Source organism: Mus musculus, chromosome 3 (genome assembly GCF_000001635.26).
Source record: "Mus musculus strain C57BL/6J chromosome 3, GRCm38.p6 C57BL/6J".
NCBI lineage: Eukaryota > Metazoa > Chordata > Mammalia > Rodentia > Muridae > Mus > Mus musculus.
The window spans coordinates 65112383-65132989 of NC_000069.6; the positions used below are offsets into that span (position 1 = coordinate 65112383).

The 20607-nt window shown below is 40.3% G+C and overlaps 1 protein-coding gene across 3 annotated transcripts in view; it reads left to right on the forward strand.

The window, feature by feature from the left end:
- The window catches only part of Kcnab1 (potassium voltage-gated channel, shaker-related subfamily, beta member 1), a 429014-nt gene that overhangs the window by 163171 nt on the left and 245236 nt on the right, over positions 1-20607 (forward strand). The window lies entirely within an intron of this gene.

A 20607-nucleotide genomic window follows, 5' to 3' on the forward strand; every position in this document is an offset into this window, starting at 1 on the left:
CAGTAATAATGTATCGCCCACCTTCTCTATACACCAGAACTCTATACACCAGTCCTCAAATGCAGAAGCCACCAAGGCTTAGGAAATAGCTTCAAGTTGGAAAAAGGTACCATAATTAGCAAGTAGATATTGGAATTTTCTGTTGTGACACACTCTTGTAGGCCTATGCACTAAGGGGATACTCCTATTTGAGGCAACCAAATGTGCCTTTGTCTATATGGAGTGATTATCCCGGCCCGAGGGATTCAGTCATTCGTGGGTGTGAGGGGGACCGCAAACCTGGAAGGAAATGAGAGGAAGGGAAGGAGAGGCAGGAGACCAAGAAGGGCACCTATCAAGGTCTCGTTTATTAGGCTGAGGTGCCTTGATTTTAAAGCATACATCTCAGGGAATAGGGAGGGGGTCGAAGGGGAATTTTACAAAGAACAAAGAAGTGGGCATCTGCTGACATGGGGGCCGAAGTCAGGCGCTAGGCAGCGGGCACTCTGCATCTTATCTCTGGAATATAGATCCTCCTTGACAGCCTTGGGTGTCAGGCTGGGCTCAGGCGTAACTCATGTCCTTGGATGGCATGGGAGTTCAGGAAGAGATAGGGAAGAGGGGACTGTAATTCAGCTTTTACAACCTCAGGTGCCAGGAAGGGAATAGGGAGGAGGGAGTGATAGCCAGCTCCTAGCACGAGGCCATTTGGCCTGTCAGGGAGATTGTGAAGGGCTCGCTTTCTCATGGGATGGCCTCTGACAAGTGATTTCTTCTTGGCCATGTAACTACCCAGATCTCCTACTCACTGTGCAGAGCCACCCACTCAGGTTCAGCCTTGCTATAAGGGACCAGTGCTCCCTGACAGTTGAGGACCTGCTTATAACCTTGAGAAATAAAGGAACTTCTTTCTGCTTCTATAGTGACTGTGACATTTAAGTCTCAAGTCTTAAGGGTAAGAATACCAACCATAGGTCAAGAGCTCATAAAACTAGGAGCTGAGAAACAATATATTTATACAATCTTCTAAATTTTGCAAATGTAACTATAGTCACACCATGACTAGGTACAGATCTTCTATCAAATTGGCTAGTGTTTTCAAGGCTTTTGTGGAAAAAGAAACCTACAAGAACATGCTACAAATGTTACTGCTAGCGGAGTAGCAAGACTTCATTACATTTACTCTGGAGCTATCTATATCTAAGACAGTTCTGTGCTTTGGTAATGCAGGGCAGTTAGTTGATTTTAGCTTTTCCTATGGTTTAGGTGTGTGTTCACCACTGCATGATAGCTTGGTGGAAACTCTGCAAGCACATGTGATAAATCTCCAAGTGGCAGATGCATAGGGACCTTCAACCCACACAGAGCTACTCAGAGGTTAAGCCAGGTTTCCTCACTGACTGCTTTTTCTGTTTGTTGGTGAGTTGTTCTGTTTTAAGAAAACTTTGTAGAATGTTACAGCTGCTAATGCTTGACATGGTTTGGAGCTTCTCCTATTATATAACAACATATTTGTATTTATCAAACCCATCTTCCTGTTCTGAAATTATTGCTTTAGTTCTATAATAATTTAAATATTGATAGACTCAATTTAATCAAGAAATGTTGAACCATAACAATATGACCTCCCACTGTATTGTTACATAAACCTGATTTTCAGTTAGAGTATATGAAGCTGAAAATAGGCTTTGCAGTATTTTAAAGTTTTCTTTGCAAAAGCAATATTTCACACCTGAAAAATAATCTTTAAATTCCATTAAGAACTTCAAATTTTTCTGTTTTAGCTAGCTGCATTTTACCATTAAACTTTTAAAAAATAATTATAGACACTCGGGATTTTTTTTAAGTGTACAATTTCCATGGCCCATTAAATTTCCAGTGGTCGCATAATGATACGATGGCTTCAAAACTTGAAAATTGATTGGTAAAACTGAATTGTTTCCAGTTTCACCAGCCATGCATATGTTTGTTTGGATGTGTCTATGTGGCTTCACCACTGTGTGGAGTCAGTGTTTGCACAGTTACAAGGCCTCTTCCTGCTGTTGCCTCAAACCCATCACTTCCTCTCTGGTTACTAGTGCTTGGAAGTCACCAATCTAAAATCCATCTCTGAATTTCATTCTTTTAAGATTATTATATTATTGGAAATGGAAAGAATGTTGTCTTTTAGAAATGGCCTTTTCTCTCCTTGGAGGACTTTTTCAGAGAAGTAGAGAGAGAGAATCTTGTAGCCACAAAGGGGGTTATATTATTGTATCAATGGGGAGTGAGAGTAAGACATCAAGACAAAGAGTGACCATCAGCAATGAAGGACCAACCAAGGAATTTGAACAGTGTCTGCGCACAGTTCAATTAGGCAACAATTACGCTGGCAGTTCTCCCAAGATCTAGGAGTTTAGATCTGAAATAAAAAGAATGTGCATTGAATTTCATAGCACTCTTGCTCTTAGCAAAAATCAAAGCTGCACAGACCCTATCCCAGATGCTGCTTCTGTGCCACTCCTCATAGCCGCATCTCTCAAGCACATGTTGCATTCATCGCCTGGTACCTCCCACAAATAGTGGGTGGATTTTAAATCAAAGAAATTGGGAGCAAAGATCAATCTTATCAACTGATTGCATAAAAAGCACTGTGTGTGTGTGTGTGTGTGTGTGCGTGTGTGTGTGTGTGTGTGTGTGTGTGTGTGTGTGGTGTATTCATGTGGGGAAAGTGGGAGAAAATGGTGAACTGAAAAAGATGCAGAAGAGCCAGATCTGTAGTTGTGCTTCAGATGAAAATAGCTGAGCTTAGTCCAGAGAAGGGAGTAGCCTGGTTACTTAAAATGCCAAACTTTTAATTAGAGAAAATTTGGTGAATGCCATTTTGAGGCAGAGGTGTGGGCTTTCCTCTCTGCCTCAAAGCCAATATGGTGAGAATGGGGAGGTGGTGGAACCTTCCTAAAAAGTAGTGGCTGAGTCAATCTCACAGAGTTTATTCCACCTCTGCAAGGCAGCAGCCAGAAGTCTGGCATCCATGGGATGGTGAGAAAAATGGTGGGAGGGAAGGGGGCCCCGGATATTGTCAGGCAAACGTTGTCCGAGTTCCATGGCTCCGTAAGTATAGGGTAGGTGTGTGCGGCTATGTATATATGTGCTGTTGCCCAGGCCTGAGCACTTGTGTATGTGCAGGAACTGATCCAAGGAGTCTGCAGAACCATCTCGTTCTCTTAGTTGCGCCTCATGAAGCCATTAATCTCCAGCTCACTCAGTGACTCTCCTTGGAAATGTTGTCGTGTTAGAGAAGTTCTTCTGTTTTTCATTTCTGCAAACTTTTCAACTTAGGGGAATTGAGTAAGTGCTCTGAGAGGAGAAAGGGATCCTATCAAATTTGAAAGAGAAATCAAATTCCCAAGATTCACTTTGAGTTTTGCAAACTCCCTTAATCAAACTAACACTCTTTCTTTGGTAGATTCAGAAGTGGGTAGTATGAGATTTGAGGCAAAGAAATTTGATCAAAGTAGGGGAATCTTCGTTTCTTTGAGTGTGTCTCAAAACTTCTGTTAAGCAAGAAAAATACCTTTATGAGAATAATAGAATTCATAAGCATTAGTTTACAAGTATCCATTAAGAATTTCAAAGCTGGATAGTATTTGAAATGTAAATAAAGAAAATATCTAATAAAAAAGAACTACAGGCACATTATTAGAATTGTTATAACAAACTGATTGTTAATTAGTCAGTCAGTTGTAACTAAGTTGTAAATAATTATTACAACTAATAAATGAATAGATATAACAACAAAAGTTTATGGATGGAAATCCACAATGTCCATAGATAATCAATTAAATTAGTGAAGAGACGAATATCTATTTGTGTAATCAAAAAAAAAACTGCAGTATTTTACACATGTCCTAAATAAATAAACATATATCCTTAATCACAAAAATAATAACAATAATAATAATAATTTCAAAACTGAGCCAGCAAGATGTAGTGCAGGTCTAACAACTGGCTTCACCCAGAACCCACAGTAGAGGAAGAGAATTGATTCTTGGAAATACGTTCTCTCACCTCCTCACATTTATAAATAAATACTTTAAAGACTGTCAAAGCCATTGAGACAAATACTAATTAGACATGATAAAAATGATTTCATATCAGAGGCTAATTATATTTCATGCTTAAGAAATAGTTCTGTCAGCAGTTGAGAATTAGAAATCCTAATTAGAATTAGAAAATAGAGTATTGAGGACAATTTACGATGAACCTGAATGTACTGCAGATATTTTCAATATTGATGGCTATTCATATTGATCATCTGATCACTCTAACTAAATGGTTTGTCAAGTCTTTGATGGACCTTTAGCTTTTAGTTTTCAACTTCTGGGTCTTGGCCCATTTTTTAACATTGTGAAGAAGCAAAGTATCCCAAAGTGCCACCACGTCAAATCTATAAGGTTGTATATCCTAAACTGAGACGTGAGTTAACATCCAGATGATGGCGTGGATACCATCACAGCATCTAAAAGTACTAATGCCTCAGAAAGAGACTCACTAACCAGTCAGGTAAACAGACAGGGCCACATGTCAGTGCTAGACAGAAATACTCACATGGCACTGGAGACTGACACCTTCCATGTTACTAGAGACAGTTCCACAAAACTTGCCCCTGAAAGGAGATTTGAAATATATTTAAACATCATCACAGGCTGGTTTTCTGTTCCCCAGATTAGAAACCAAACCAGAAGCCCAGCAGTGATTTTTATTTGTTGGAACTGACAGGGAGGACTCTGAGAGCACGTGCATGGGCCATCTGGTCCAGCCCCTGTGAGAAATCTGCCCTGCTTTTCCAATTTGCTCCATGCAGCAACTACTTATAAAGGCCTCTGAAGAAATATTGTGTAATCTCCTTTTACGGCAGCTAGGAAGAGTTGGGCTTGTCTTTCTCAGAATCAGATCATCCATTCATCTCTTAGGTCCTCAGCGTAAAGGAAAGGGTGAACATTTTTAGACCTCTTGTCTTTTGTCTGGACCCCCACAGTCTGGTCGGGGAGAGAAATGAAGACAGAAGGCTAAGGGTAAGAAAGCAAGGGAGACACAGGGTGGTTCACAGAGAACCAACCTCCTGTAGACACCGGGGAGAGGGACTTTTCCATTTGGCCCTTGCTCCTCTTTAGGTGGCCTGTCTGTTTTACTGCTGCGCCGTCCAAGAATCAGTACACTTCTCGGTTATACAACAGCCCTTCTGGTACGTTCCCTCTTTAAAAGCTACATTGGAATCTTCTGTGCCTGTTCTCCATTGAAAGGAAAATGAGCTAGCTGTAATTTCCTGCCTCCTGAGGGTTCCGGCACTTGAAAACCATTACCACAACTCAGCTTACTAATTTCCGGAATGGTTCTAGCCCTCTCCATTCCTCCTAGATCTCATTTTATAATTCCCAACTGTGCTAATGTCATTTAAACCCGTCCCAGGATGACCACCTCCTCTTTAAGCCATCCAATGTTGGTTGCATCTGGACAGCAGATAACAAGATTACTCCAACCAGAAACTTCTCTGGACCTTTGCTTTCATTTCTTGATCAGGTTTATTAATTAAAAGAGAAGAAACCTGTATTTTAGCTAATATTTGAAAATGTGGTATGAAAGATTCAAAAGCATGCTAACTTTTTAGAGTAGAGGGGTCGAATTACGCTATGAAAAACTGAACACTTTATAAGACCATCATCACCTCTAAAGGTTATTATGCTGCCAATTAAAGAAATAGAGAAATAGAAAAATGTTTAATACAAAAAATGTCAATAACAGCTAAGTATTTAGATAGGAAAACTAATGGTTTGTAGTATTTTTTATTTTATTTTCTCAGGTACTCTATTTTAATTTTTATTTATTTTATATTTTATGTGCATTGATGTTTTGCCTGCATGTATATCTGCATGAGGGTGTCAGATCCCCTGGAACTGGAGCTACAAACAGTTGTGAGCTGCCATGTGGGTGCTAGGAATTGAACCCAGGTCCTCTGGAAAAACAGGCAGAGCTCTTAACCACTGAGAAGTCTCTGTAGGATACTGCAGCATATTTTAGGCATGTAGACATAAAGGCAACCACATATGAATGCTATTAATCAGGAAGAAAAATTTTCTGTATTTGTCATTAACATCTCTCAGGACTGCTGTATACCACAAGTGACTCAGCCCTGTGTGGTGCCCTAGCGTCTACAGGCAGGCCCACGTCGTTCCTCGGGGCTCTGTTATAATGAAAGCTCCCAAGAAGCACATTATAAAAAGTACCCAGCTATCACTTCTTTTGAAGGTAGTTTCCACTTTAATCTAGGTTTTCATGTTACTGCATTTTATTTTTATTTAATATCTGTGGGTTAAGTCCACAACAAGCTCATTATAAAAATCAACTGCAGAAGTAGCATGGCTTTAATGAACGCTGCTTTTCCGTCAGCTCAAGACCCAGCACAGTGTTCCTCTAGGGCATTGAATGCAACCAGAACTTCTGACTTGCTAAGATAGTGATTCCTACCCCTGTTTGCACACACATTTCTGCATTCTAGTGTCTGTACTTACTTACAAAATGGGAAGTGCTAGGAGAAATATTAGTAATCTTATTCCAGAGGGCTTTCTTTGTGATGCAAAATATATTTGTTACATTTTAAAGAAGAAAAGGTAAATGACTATTATCATGAAACCAAACACATCGAGGGAGTTGGGATATGTACAGTAAAACCCAACTACTCACTCAAAAATCACATGGAACATTGCATTGTGCTTTTACTCAAATACAATTTTTTCTGGAGGTAGTCCTCTGAAAATCGGGAGGCCCAGCTTCACACAAACTCTCAGGGTAACTCCCAAGTCAAAGGAGGGTTGTTTAAGAGTTTGATTTTTGTGCCAGATATTTTTTAAAAGGGTCAGTGGAAACTTCTCTGGTAGTCCTTTAGAACAAGAGGTGAATTAAAGAGAGATACAGGGCTACTAAGCAAAGCTCGGGCCACTGAAGTGGCACAGAGGGGAAATATACATGCCATCATGCCTGGTGACCTGGGTCTGATCCCCACAACCCACGTGGTGACAGGAAAGATTCAAGACATTCTCTAACCTCCTCAAGCCCCCCTCCACTCCCCCACCAAAATAAACTAATGTTTAAAAAAGCAAATTGAGAAATGTTATGCATATAATTTTTCTAGTGTAATAAAATCACCACAGATCTAGTGCCTTAAAGCCCTGTGTATTTTTCCTTTCACATAGAAGTGAGAAATCCAAAGACAGAAGTCAGCAGGAAATGTTCCTTGGCAAGCTTCAGGGTAGAAAGGACCCCTTTCACTTCTTGGTCTGTGAATCCTTCCTCCACCTTCAAGCAAAGCATCCCAAGTTCTGCTTCTGTCTTTACATCTTTTCCTAACTTTGACCCTTTTCTTCACTCTTTCAAGATTTTATCTGGTAATAAAATGCACACGCATGTGTCTGTATTTACTTACAAAATAGGAAATGCTAGGAGAAATATTAGTAGTCTTACTCCAGAAGGCTTTCATTGTGATGCAAAATATATTTGTTACATTTTAAAGAAGAAAAGATAAACGACTGTTATCATGAAACCAAGCACATCGAGGGAGTTGGGATGTGTACAGTAAAACCCAGGCTAGTCTTGGCAATCCAGGATAATCTTACCATCTCATTATACCTATAAAGTTTCTTTATTAGAGAAGAAAATAGATTCAGAGGTTCAGTGACTAGGGCAGAGATGTTCTTCACAGCTGATCATCCAACATCCTGCCTCAGATCATGTGAACATGTCTGTAAGAAAGCAGAGCTAAAGGGACCCTGTGGGAGTAAGCACTCCTTCTCAATCATGTTCGCTAGAGCATAAGACTTGTTGAGGTGAAGCAAGACGTCAAAGGAGCAATGGGATCATTGGAATTCCAGAGTGAAGAGGGTTTACAGCTTTATCTCTGCATCAGAAATGAAAGTCCCCACCGTACTGTGTAAACCTGGAGCGATAATGTTTCAACAGTTTGGGCTTTGATAATTACTATTCTGGTATCTGCTGCTGGAATTTGGCGTGTTTCTTTTATTCTCTCCCTAAAATCTAGGCAATATTAATAGAAAAATAACATGGTAGCCATAAAGATCAAGCTGAATCAAACCATCATTAAAATGTTGTGGGTCTCCTGACTGTAACCAATGATGTATGGTATTCTAACCCCTTTCCAGCACCAGGGATCTTGGGCATGTGTAACAGCAGTGACTCTTTCTCCTGCTGCAGTGTATCTGTGGAGCCCCGTGCACCTCACATAACACAACTACCTCACCTTTCCATGGTGCCCTTGCTGTCTCTGCCTCATTAGTGCTGTCAGGCCCATGCTGTGGAGAAGAGAAGGAGTGTCTTGCCAGGATGTGAGATCTTCTTATGAGCCTTTATGTTATTCACTTGAAGGCACAGGTCATTTTATTTTCATCACAAAGCTGCTTTTCTTATTAATCAAACCCTGACATATTCTGACAGAAATTTCCAAATGTCTTCTTCGGCCTGATGTAGTTTCCTCTGTGAAGCTCTGTCTTACAGACTGTCCTAGTCAGCTTTTGATTGTCTATTTGACACAGCCTAGAGTTATCTGACATGAGATACTTCGTTTGGGGAATCACCTAGATTAGCTTAGCTTCTGGCAATATCTGTGAGAGAGATTGTCTTGATTGCTAATTGATAAGGGTTGGGGGCACCCCACTATGGGTTTCTCCTGGGCAAAGTGATTCTGGATTCTCTATGAGAGGTGGCTAACACCAGTCTGATAAAGAGCCAGAGTCTGAGCCAGCAAGCAGCTTCCCTGTGTGATTGCTGCATCAGGTTCTTGCCTTGAATTCTAACCTTGACTTCCTTCAGCAATGAACTCTGACCTGGAAGTGTAAGATGAGGTAAAAACCTCTCCTCCACAAGCTACTGTTGGTCAGCATAGTATCGTTGCAATGGAATGAAGCTAGAATCTCGCTCATGTACAGAGGTGATTCTTGGTTCTTTATATAACTCTCCAAAGACCCCTAGTATTCTATCACTACCTGGAATATTAGACTTTGAAAATTAGACTGTTGATGTGGACTAAGAGTGCCAGATTTCATCTTGATTGGAGAGAAATATTAATGGCTACAAATCAAATTGAGTTAAGAGGCAAACTCAGAATCAGAAATTAGGAAAATCAAGAGTTAAAATTCAAGCTTGGTTTATGTGTTATGTTAGTCTCTTGTAGCCAAATATTTATTTCCTCTAGTAGCTCTAAGAAACACAAGACCTGAGTGAACGAGAAATGAGCAAATGTGGTGAGTTCAGTAAGCATTCTTCAGTCTCATGGCCCTTAGAACCTTGCTGCTGATCAATTGTGCTGCCACCCTGTGAGGCAGAGCTAGGAGGCAAAGCATGGGTTAGAATGTAATCACAGCAGAAATAATTCTAAAATAGAAATTGATGAGCTTTGTCATAGAGCTCTTCTCTTGGCTAGATAACTACACATTTTTAACCTGTTACCACTTTCTCTATAAGGGCAGAATGGTGATACATTTAGAGTAAGAAAAGATATCCAAAGATACTCAGGCAGTACCCTGTGGATAGAAGAAGAATAACAAGACCTACTCTCAGTGTATTATAAATTATTGTCAACAGAATCTGTTGTCTAACCTGTGCTTAATGTGATGACAATGACGGTGATTGTTGTTGACAGCAGAAAAGCAAAGCAAAGAGACTGAGGATGCATGGTCACCCCACTGATGACATCCTGATTATAAGTCATTGGTGGCCACTAGGGAAGCAAATGTGGTAAGCTCTGTGAGCATCCTTCAGTCTCATTTTTTCGCAGGAAAGCAGTTCTGTCCCACGGTGATATGACTAATCACGGTACTTCGTCTTATTTTAACAATTAGTTTTAGAAATACAAACATTTAAGGATAGTGGTGGGTAATTTTGCTTGTTCATTGTTCCTGTTAAGCCTATCAGCCTCTTCTACATCTGTTTTCAGATGGAAATATCTTAGCAACGGGGTTTTCTGATTATTAGACTATATAAATAACACTCTTTTGCCAATACAATTCTCCTTTATGCTGATTGTCTCGTGTAAACATTTAAGCCAAAGATTTGAACGAATTTAATTAGCATTGTCTTTAGGCTTGAGAAAAGTCTGAAAGGATGCCATCAATAGCATTGTATCCATCATTAATAATAGAAACCAGAGCAGAATTCAGAACTAAGTAATACACTGTGCAGTCTGCAATACTGGGCTTTTGGTTTCACCTCTCTGTTCAGTCTCCTTCTGGACTTACTGTCTCTCATACTGAACAGCACATATGCTTTTGTGGATCACTTAGGATAGCTAACAGTGGCACACTGCATTTTCAGGCTGGGTTTTGTTTTTCCCTATTGGCATGAAGCAGTGGAATATCCAGATTCTCCATGTTTCCATCTCTATAATACCAGAAAGCAGGGTGCAGGCAGGATCAGAAGTGCAAAGAACATGTGTTGAGAATTTCAGAGCTCATTCTGAAAGCTACAGGCTGATAGAAAGCTCAGCCACTGTGTGGGGCTTTTGGATATTTATCTCTTTCAATTCAGGCTATTATCTGGAAAGAATTAAGTGCATCTTCAAATGTTAGCCATCAGATTTACACCTTGCTCATGAAGTAACATTTTCAAAGTGGTTTTAATAATTATTCATCATATATATATATATATATGTACATATATATGTGTGTTTGTGTGTGTGTGTGTGTATATATATATACACATCTTTATGTATATATATATATATACACATCTTTATATATATATATATAAACCCACTATTCAGATTGAATGTATATGTGTGTACACATGAATTTTTTAAATTAATTAGTTAATTTACTTTACGTCCCGACTGCTGTTTCCTCTCTGTGTGGCAGGAAAAGTTAATGGTTCGTAAGAGCATGTTGCAGATGGTTACCATTGTACCCATTTAATCAGCCTTGACTTTGCTATCAGGGCCTTAAAGGGGACCTGGCAACAGCTTTTCATGGCTTCCAGTTGTTTTGAAGATTGCATGAACGATGCTTGGAATGTAGCAGTTGTTAACTATAATTGTCATTGATACCACATTTTCATAGAATGGTGCAAGAGGACAGGGAGAAAAGGTTTTTGATATGACATTTTTGCAATAAATTCTAAACTTTAGTATGTATTGTTTCGGAATATGCCTGCTTCAATCATTCCCAGTCTGCACATGGCTACCTGGTATATTGTAAGTGATCAGAAGAGGTTTGCTGGATAGTTGAATAATTCGGTTTGCATAAGCTTCAACGGTTTCTGTGTATTTCCATAGAACCTTCCGGGCTTCCAAGACAGTCTTAATTCTCATCAGATCTTCCCTCTTCACATTCACAATTGTCATTCTTCCCGTCAAAGCTAGAAATCCTGTTTATGGACCTTGGCTGCTGAATAGCATGGACTGTCCTTCCTTTCTACCAAATCATCCTGCCATAATGACTAGACAGGCCCCGACAGTTATGCCTAGTTTCTGTCATATTAACCTGTAGCCAGCTTGTGCCAGGAAAGAATCTAATGTGGCTCTCAAAATGACATGACTTGCAAGAGTAAAGAAGGTGAAAGGCACCAAGCAGAGAGACAGTGGGGGGGGGAGAGAGAGAGAGAGAGAGAGAGAGAGAGAGAGAGAGAGAGAGAAAGAGAGAGAGAGAAAGTTATGAGAGCTTGTTTCACATCTTGTGCTGATGCTAAAGAACACAAATGTCCTCAAGAAACATTTGCCGCCCATTCATTCTCGTTCTGAAAGAGAAAGCACAGCAGTGCGAGGGGTCCTGGGGGATGATTGTGCACACACTGCTTGAGCCTTTGGTTTTTGTTGGTCTTCTGCTAAGAATAGGAATTCATAAAATAGAGTTATCAATTGATCCTTTACAAATCGGGGTGCTAAAAGCAAAGTGGTTTGTAAAGCCGTACTCCCTGAGCAACAACAAGTTAAGCCACAGAAAATGTGGATTGGAAAACTATACTTGGAGGACCCTGTGTATTCTAATAAACAATGGTTATAGCTTTGTAATTAGTAATCCCTAAATATGATATAGAAATTCTAAAGCTAACATTTGTGGCAGTGCACTTTTAGTGGTGATCAGAACCCATGTACAATGGGACCGGCTGAAGCTTCTGTGGGGCATGACTAGTCACCCTGTCCTTCTCTTGATGACGTCAGCTGCCTGCTAGACTGAGTTCCTGTCAGAGCCTAGTCACTGGGACGACTTGAGATCCCAGTTCCAGGTCCACTAGTTCCATCCCGCACAGATCTCCATTTTCTACGAAGATGAATCAACAGAGAAGGATCTGGTTGAGTTACTCAGTGGCTGATTAGGTGACACATTGAAGATGCCAGTCTGAGAGGGCTCAGAAAAGTGCTATGATTTCTTATCTGAAGAGAGTATGGTTTTTGATTCCCAACACCTAAGCTCATTGTGGAGTGAGGTTTCAGAAATAATTTACACAGATCACAGGCTCTTTACTATATGCTCTAAAGGCAGAATCTCAGTGTGTTTTGCATAAAATGTCTCTGAAACCTCACAATTGGGATCTCAATATTCTGTGAAAGATAAATTTCCTTTGAGCTTGGAAGAATTAGGGATGGGGTATCCTTTGGATTCAAATTAGCATAATTCACACACACACACACACACACACACACACACACAGTGTTAGCAGGTGCAGTGCTTTCAGTACCTGAGATTTTAGCCCAGGATTCATTCTTGGCATGCACTTTGCAAGAATGGGAAGGAGAACTAGACTGAGAATCCAGGCATCATTTCAAGATGGGAAACCAGCCAAGCGGTACAATGACATATGCTTCGTAGTACAGAGATGAGTCTCCAGACTTAGCCAGGCAGAGACTACTGATTTGATTGCAGAACAGAAGTTATTTTTATGAAAATAGGGAGCTTCTCGAATTTGGACTTTTTTTTTATCATTTCATTTTTGTTTTCTACTGCCACAGGATCAGAAACTATTTTCTTGGTAACAAATCTCCCCTAACCGGTGCATTTCTTTTCACAAAAGATGAATCGGTGTCTTCACTTAGAACATGGGAGAATGTTGAGTTTGTAGTGCAGATTAGACCCTAAAGAGAAAAGTAAGACTCAGTGTTTGTTTTGAGCCCCTATCTCAGCTCTGAGAAAGAGAAACCAAGGTGGCTCCATTCATCTCTGGGCCAAAGAAAATGCAACTGTGTGAGTCCTGAATACCAGGAATTCCCATCACAGTGCAGCAGGAGGCAGAGGACAGGCTATGTTCTTGCTTTTAGAACTTCTTTTTCTACCTATTCATTATTACTCCAAATGGAGTAGGACTTCTGCAGAAGAGAAAGCCTCCAAAAGAGCATCATGTGCGTGAATATGGATTCTTCACTACTAAGGCCAGTGGGTTCAAAAGAGCTGATTCATTAACAAACACTCCCTGGGCACCAGCTCTGTGCCAGGTACTGTTCTGGGTACTGATGATAAGGACATGAAGAAAAACAGAGCCTTTGCCTTTGAAAGCTTAGAAATTAGAATAGGGAGAAAGAAAACCAAACAGATAAGTGCTTAGCATATCAGGGGGCGTCACTTGTCATGAAGACAAATAGTGCAGAAGAAGGTCAGGCAAGGGGCGAGATTTCAAGAGAATGTACAGAAATGTTTTAAACATTTTTTTTTTTTTGCTTTTTGAGATTTCACACAGGTATTCAATGAATCTTGGTTGAATCCCAACTTATCCCTTCCAGTTATTCCCAGAACTCCCCAAGTTTATGGCATTCTTTAAAATCTTTTAAATTTTCATTAATTTTAATCAAATAAATCCAGTTAGTGTTTTCCATGTACACATGGGTGGAGGGTCTTCCAGCAGGGAATAGGCAACCTTCCAGTGGCTACTATCCAAAGAAAATTGACACCCACTGCCCAAGTATTCATCATATGCTAATAGCTCCTTAGCTACAGATGTGACCTTGGTAGACCATCTTCCATCCAGGGTGGAATTTTTAACTGGCTCGATCATGTGTATGTCTTGTGAGGGACCCACTCCTGGAGTTAGTGCATGTGTGCCACAGCCATGTCATGTCTGGAAGATGGCCTTTCACAGCACCTTCACCATCACCCTGTTCTTATAATCTTTCCACCCACTCTTCCATGATGGCCCCTGGGTCTTGGTAGGAGTTAGACTCATACAAATATCTCAGTCTCTTATTCTCAACTTTTGAGAAGTTATTCATCTTTGCCTTTACTGTTGCCCACTGCAAAAAGAAATCTATGGCCAAAGTTGAGAGACACCCCCATCTGTAGGTATAAGCACAGTTATTTAGAAGGAAGTTTGATGACATGACTATTTCACAAAACAATGACAGTAGATTCCTCCCTAGGGTCTATGAGCTCCTTAATCATGAGTTTTAACTATATTAACAGTACCAGATATGAATTCCATCCTGTGGAGCAAGCCTCAGATCTCATCAAGAGAATGATTGTTTATCCCTATAAACAGTCTTGCTACATTGCTCCAATGAGCACATCTTACCTCATAGGTCAATGTTATAATATGTAGGGGCCAACACTATATAAGACCACTGATGTCTTCTCTACTCCAGCACTCTGCCTAGTACCTTCCAGCACTAGGAAAGCTACCCAGCAAGGAGAGAGTTTCTTTATCAATTCAAGGTTGACTTCTCTGTGCCCTATAACCAAAATGTGTAATGTTTATAGCAACAGGATCTTGCCATCTACTAGGCAACCAAGAGCAATATCGATAGCATATATTGTTTTGGGTGCTTCTGGGGACTTCTTGACTAATAAGTCATATGTAGGTAACCTGTGGTTAATACTGAGATTTTCATATAATAACCCTTGTCTTCTGGAAGCAGCATTGTTCATGCACTCAGGATATCTCTATTCAAATGCCTTTTTAAATGGTATTAGCTTACAAACTCATAGGTTTCTATTAAGCTTCTTCATATATCGTTAATTTTGGTTAACCTTCCTCCCACTCCCTCCTTTCTCCTACCTCTCTGCCCCCACTCCATCCCCATCTAATGTTTTATCCCCTAGGCTTTCCCTGTTCTCTCATAACACATGTGTTCTATTATCCTCTCTTATTATAATTTTTACTTGTGTTGTAATATCATGGATTTCCATACAGTCTTTTTTATAAACATCTTGGTTAACCCTTCCCCTGTCCTCTTGTTTCTCCATCCCCATCATCCCACTAGGCAGACCTTTCTGTCTCTATTATTATTCTTCTATACTTTCATTTTACTTACATCCTGCAATTTCCATTTCCCTTAATGCTCCACCACCAATGGCTCTATTCTAGTTTGTTGGCATTCACTTACACTCCAGGTAAAAACACACAAAAGATTCTAAGCTAAAATCTACATATGAGAAAGACCATGTGGTGTTTGAAGTGGCTTGAACTGCAAGGATGGGTGGAAGTGGTGAGAAATAGCAGGCAAGTCCATCATGACATTCAATTTCCCTTACAAATAGAGCTTCCAATCTGTGGCTATTCATTAGAATAGTTGGCTTTAGTTCTTGAGTGCCACTTAAACTTATTAATGCTGAGCAAGCCTTTCATCAGTAAAATGTATGTGGTGGTAAAGTCTCTTTAATGGGTTGCTAAGAGTAAAGCACTTATTTTGACATTTTTAATTTATTAAGTTAAAGTTAGAAAACATCTTATTGCCAGGCTAGGGAGATTGTTTACTGCTTAAGCCCTGGCCAAGTATGATCCTTTAAAATCTCACATGGCTACCCATCTGGAATTCCAACTTCAAAGAACAAAGATGGGGGTCCCCAGAGTAAGTTGGATAGCCAGATTAATCATATTAGCTAGCTCCAGGTTTGACCAGGTCACCCTGCTTTAATAAAAAAAGATAGAAGAGTAGTTGAAGGTCATTCCTAACATCAACCTTTGGCTTCTATATGCAAGCACACACCATGTGCACCTACCTAGATGTGTAGCGATACACACACACACAAAAAAAAAAAAAAACATGAATAGACATATGTACCATGTATGCATATGTAGGTGAAACAAGGTGGGCCTTAAAAGTATCTTACAGCCAATGTCGGGGTTCTTTTGGGTGTGACCTTCTGTTTTGAGAAACTATTGTTAAGTTATTGGTTCTGTTTTCAAGTGGCAGAGCATTAGCATTTACAATCTCTGGACCATCAAAGTCAATCATTGACACATTGACATACTGAGAATTTAACAGCATCATTCATGTTCATTTTGTTATTTTTTTTTCTTTTACCTGGGAGTGTCTTATTTTTTTCTTGTAAGGATAAAGCAATCTGTATAAATTTCAAAACAGAAATAAAAAATTTAATCAAAACATTTATTAAGAATTGGCATTTTACAAACTTTATATGCCCCAGTACAGGGGAACGCCAGGGCCAAAAAGGGGGAGTGGGTGGGTAGGGGAGTGGGTGGGTAGGGGAGTGGGGGGTGGGTATGGGGGACTTTGGGGATAGCATTGGAAATGTAAATGAGGAAAATACCTAATAAAAAATTTAAAAAAAAAGAATTGGCATTTTAGCTGGGCCATAGTGGTCTTTAATTCCAGCACTCAGGAGACAGATGCAGGAAGATCTGAGTTTGAGACCAGCTTGGTTTGCAGAGAGAGTTCCATGACAGCCTACACAGGCAAACTCTATCTTGAAAAACAACAACAACAACAACAACAACAACAACAACAACAACACACACACACACACACACACACACACACACACAAGCATTATTGGCTTTTTTTTTTTGCCTTATCTAATTCTTCCTGTCTCTATCCTATAAATATTAAATCATCTCTCTCTCTCTCTGTCTCTCTCTCTCTGTCTCTCTCTGTCTCTCTCTGTCTCTCTCTCTCTCTCTCTCTCTCTCTCTCTGTGTGTGTGTGTGTTATGCAGTACATATAAGAATGCCCACATATGTATGGATGAGTGTTTTTACACGCATATATATGTTTGTGCATGTATTTGTTGAAGCCAGAGGCTAAAATAAGGTGTTCTCCTCAGTTTCTCTCTACTTTATTTGCTAAAAAAATATCTCTCTAAGCCCAGAGCTCACAATTTGGCTAGTCTAGATAGTCAACTTACCTGGAGGTCCCCTGCCTCCAACTGCTAGCCATTGGGATTACAGATAGACTACTACACTCACTTGAGGATACAAACTTCAGTTCTCACAAGATTATGGAAAGCATTTTATTGACCGAGTCATATCCTCAGCATCAAAAATCAGCTTTTTAAAATAAAAACAGATATCCAATTTATTTCCCTGACAAAAGAGCTCTGGATTTCTCAAATTTGAATTTGTCAAACTCAGGATCATTTGAACTTTTGAAAATCACAACTAAGCATCCTGCAAGGGCAGCCTTGTGCAGGAGAGCAGGGGTGCAGCTTTTCTAACCACAGCACCTCACCACACCCTAGCTGTTAAATGGCAGCAGCAGATGTTACGGATTGCCAGAGCAAAGTAGTCTATGCACTCTCCTTGTATCTCATACAAGTGAAAGATAAGTAGTTCTTATCTGTTGCATGTACAGCAACAGTGTATGACAGTATAAAATATATTTCTTCATTGCAAACTTAAATGAGTGAATTGGGTACTTCCCTCCACACCAGAGCCAAGAGGGACCTCAAAAGAATGACATCTGAACTTGATATAGTGCTTTATAGCACTTGAAGGTTAGAGATGATGATAGAATAACATTTTAATAGTTTTGAAATACTGAAACATTATAGACTTCGAAGTCCAGCTCATTCAATCCTCATGGCCAGTATCAATGAAATACCAGCTATATTTTCTAGACTTACAAAGGATTTTCTTACTGTTCGTGACATCTTTTTTGAGCACACTGATTGTCAAGAGTTGCCAGTCAGTGAAAGCAGAAGTCTGGGCTTCATAATTTTAGGAACTAGGGAGACACATAAGTATTTAATGTAGTGTCTATTGATTAGACAGCACCTAGGTACCTAACTCATCGCAGAGAACACTACAGCCGAACCAGTCCACATAGTATACCCATAAATTGTCCTCCCCAATTAATATGGAAAGCTTTTGGAGAGAAAGTGTGTTTTCCTTGGAGTGCAGTGGCCTTTCTTCTCTGGTAATCTCCCTAAATGAATAAAGTATTTCTGTGCTTATCAGAGCCAAGAAGGGAACTTTAAGATACTTATTATAAACTGGTTATAATGCTCCACCATGTTCAAATGCAGGTAGTGACAGAATGTCTTTCTTAACAGTTTTGAAGCCCATGGCAAGTGCCAGTAGGGATAAAGTTTCAAGATAAAGATGACTGGAGTGACCTGAGGCAAGGATATAAAGTATATGTAAGGTGTGAGCCATTTGGGTTAACAGACCCTGGATGCTGAAAACCAAGAAGAAAAGTACAGCTTCCAGACTTCTGCTGAGGGACCACAAGCATTACCTGGAGGAGGTATGATGTGATGTATTATCTAAGTGTCCATAGACTTGACTCATGGAGCATCCCATCCCCTAAGAACAGCTTACCATCATCCACCTTCCCAGCTCCAAGAAATCAAGCCAGATCAGTAGGTAGGACCCAGTTGTGGAGAAAACTGCACCTTCCACCAGAAGAGCAAAAAAGAGACTTTTATGTTTCTCTTGTTTTCTTGGACCAGCACTAGAAAAATGTGCAAAGAAAAAGAAAGCTATGTCTCAGTTACAGACAATGTTCCCCTTCCCCCACTCTTCCATGCTAATAGTGTGTGGCCTAAAGTAGAGCCTACTACTGATGGAGAAGAGAGTCATAAATTAAATATGAAGTTGATGTTTTAAAGAACATAGCTGAGTCTTAGAAAGTGTTTTAAGAATGAAGAAATTCAACACTTATGGACCTGAGCCAATACAGCCTCAGTGGAAGCTCTCACTCAGGGGAAAACAGGTGGGGCCGGTTCAAAGCAGTTGAAAGCAGTGAGCAGAAAATAAAACCAATTGAAGTTTATATCCCAATGAGTTAAGGCAAGAGTATGTGAATGAGGCATAGGAAAGGGACAGAGCAGTACTGACCCAACTAGCAAGAGGGCTTGGGTGTAGCTTAAGTATTACTATTGAACACAGGTGATGGATGAGTGAGGCTGGGAGAACAGTGAGCCATGTGAACTAAGCTTGGCTAGTGCAGAGGCACAGGAGTATGGCAAGCTGAGTACAGGCAGCCTGCAGGGATACCCAACCTCTCAAATGAGAAACTCAATGCCATGAGATGTAATGGAAATCATTTCAAACTCTTCAACATTGATGTGATAGAAGGAAGAGTGCACAGAGCAACAGCTGTTCTGGGATAAAGAGAAAGGAGGTGTCTTAGTCAGCATTTCATTGCTATGAAAAGACACCATAACCATGGCAACTCTCATAAAGGAAAAGTGCTTCATTGGGGTTGCTTATGGTTTCAGAGGGTTCATTGATTGTTATCATGGCAGGAAGCATGATAGCACTCAAACAGACATCATGGTGCTGGAGAAGTTGAGAGTTTTACATCCAGATTCCTAAGTAGCAGGAAGAAAGAGCCAATGGGCTCTTGGGCTACTGAAACACTAAAACCCACCCCTAGAGACATACTTCCTCTAAAATGGCCATACCTGCTAATCTCTCTCAAGTAGTGTCCAATGAACCCCAATGACCAAGCATTCTCTTCCAGTCACTAGTAATCAAACCACCACAGGAAGCAAAGGTGTCCCTTAGAATAATATCCTATGCCCTAGGGGTAAGGCAAGAGAACTGTGGGGTTTTTCCCCCCTACATCTTTCTGTAGCTGCATTGAGTGTACTGGCTGGTTTTGTATGTCAACTTGACACAGGCTGCAGTTATCACAGAGAAAGGACCTTCAGTTGGGGAAATGCCTCCATGAGATCCAGCTGTAAGGCATTTTCTCAATTAGTGATCAAGGGGGAGGGCATCTTGTGGGTGGTACCATCTCTGAACTGGTAGTCTTGGGTTCTATAAAAAAGCAAGCTGAGCAAGTCAGGAGAAGCAAGCCAGTAAGTAACATCCCTCCATGGCCTCTGCATCAGCTCCTGCTTCCTGACCTGCTTGCATTCCAGTCCTAACGTCCTTTGGTGATTAACAGCAATGTGGAAGTGTAAGCCAAATAAACCCTTTCCTCCACAACTGCTTCTTGGTCATGATGTTTATGCAGGAATAGAAACCCTGACTAAGACATTGAGTATACTTTATCCCTTTTAAAGGTTCACTAGGTATAGCAGTGAGGTTTGAGGCTCTGTAGCCTGTTGACCGTTTTCTACTTAGAAGGCAAGATCCTGTGTCCTCACACAGACAGCAGTCAGATCTGGGACAACACATTTGTATCAAATTTTATTTATGCTACTTATATTTCTGCTGTTGTCTATTCTATTAAACTACTCTGGTCCACTCCTGGAAAGGAATTAGTAACTATGGTGACAATGTTATTAGAAGGGGTAGAGCTTAGCGCCACACACCAAAGCACTGGTATGTTGATTTCATGTGAAAGCTGATAGTGTGGGTGCCACCCCCTGAGCAAGTAGGTGACAAATACTGAGACCACATCTATATAGCATATTCATACCTCCTCAGTAATAAATGTACATATCCAACTTGAGATTAAAAATAAGG